Source organism: Osmerus eperlanus, chromosome 3 (assembly GCF_963692335.1).
Source record: "Osmerus eperlanus chromosome 3, fOsmEpe2.1, whole genome shotgun sequence".
NCBI lineage: Eukaryota > Metazoa > Chordata > Actinopteri > Osmeriformes > Osmeridae > Osmerus > Osmerus eperlanus.
Genome location: NC_085020.1, coordinates 9,175,006 through 9,176,388, shown reverse-complemented (window position 1 = coordinate 9,176,388; position 1,383 = coordinate 9,175,006). Strand labels below are relative to the sequence as shown.

Sequence of the window (1,383 nt, the reverse complement as noted above, 5' to 3'; positions counted from 1 at the left end):
GGTCCAAGTTTAGATATTGCAGATTTTGCGATCTTTTGTTTCTGTCTTTCCAGTAGCGTCCATTTGGGTGACTGGGTATGGGGATGAAGTTCTCCCGAAAACCTTTTTTTATTATTTTATTTTGTCTGGGAATTGGACTGGTGCACCTGGAGGTTGACCTCTGTCAGGGCCTGGTGGTTGGTTTCTGTTTGTGTCCGGTCGGCTTAGGACCTGGTTATCTGACAACTCTCCTGTTTTTTTTCCTTTCTTTTTCTCTCTGTCTCTTCCTCACTGGAAAGGAAAACAACATATTTTCTCTGGGCACACTGAACTCCCACACATAGCAAGACAACAAACTCAAGGTCTTTATTCCAGAGGCAGTTTGTCTGTGAGACATGGATTCTGTGTGCTGTGGATTGCTGAGTACTGTATCAAAACAGGCATCACACAATGTTCTTCAACAACACTGACTACAACCTTAAGTGAGAATGTAACAAAATTGAATTCCTACCACAATTCCTTTTCTATTTCTCACTTGTCTTACTTCCCTTTACCTCTATCTCCTGCCTGACACCAAACACTATTTTGTTCAATATTACTGATCCTGACTTCATACAGTTTCCCCTATCCTCGCTCCTCTTTGTCTTATTCTTCCGCTCTTCTTCGCTGGTTTCTCTGCTACTTGTGTATATTTTGATCCTGTAAGGTCCTATGGTTCTGTGTGTCCATCTGCACACGCTCACAGAAGACCTGGTAGTCTAAAGAGATGCACTCCATTAGTCACTTTAGTCCTTTGATGGACGTGTCCACTGTCTCGAAACGGCAAGTCACAACTTCTGAGAAAGGCACTTACCGTTGCATGGGCATTTGTACATTTTGGTGAGCCTATCCAGTGAGAGAAGCTGCATCAGTTTCTCCCGTCCCAAAACCTTGTAGCGGTCCTGCTTGTTAGCTATCCTGAGATGCATGGAGGCAACAAGAGAGAAAGAGAGGGGTTAATGTAGTAGGGTGATGGTTGTGAGGTGTATATCAGTCTTCCTGTCATTCACTAATGGGAATGAATATGTCTACTTGTTTGTGTGTATACAGTGCAAAATTATTGTTTGTTGTCAAAACACAAACCGCAAGTAATGACCGAGTCACTCATAAGTCATAAGCTCCTCTTTCTAGGTTTATTCTATCCCACGATTTTTTTTTTATCACACCACAAACTCAACAATGTTCCTTCGTCAATAGTTCATTGAAAACTAACATTCTCAGGGGCATTAAAAAACGTTTTTAAAAGTCAACTCAATCCACCCCTTCAATCACTAATTGTATGACTTCAAACTGCCTTTTTGGTAGTGTGTGTTGAGTTTATCCCCATGTCCTTTCCCTCCTAAAAGTCTCCAGGAATTCAGGGCC

At 41.9% G+C, this 1,383-nt stretch overlaps 1 long non-coding RNA gene across 1 annotated transcript; it reads right to left on the bottom strand.

Moving 5' to 3' along the window:
• Positions 1-323: 323 nt before the first annotated feature.
• Positions 324-938, bottom strand: LOC134016585 (uncharacterized). Its single transcript, XR_009929560.1, has 2 exons — positions 833-938; positions 324-737 (listed from the first exon to the last, which is right to left on the bottom strand). It is a non-coding gene; the product is annotated as an uncharacterized LOC134016585 (long non-coding RNA).
• Between the last annotated feature and the right edge of the window lie 445 nt (positions 939-1,383).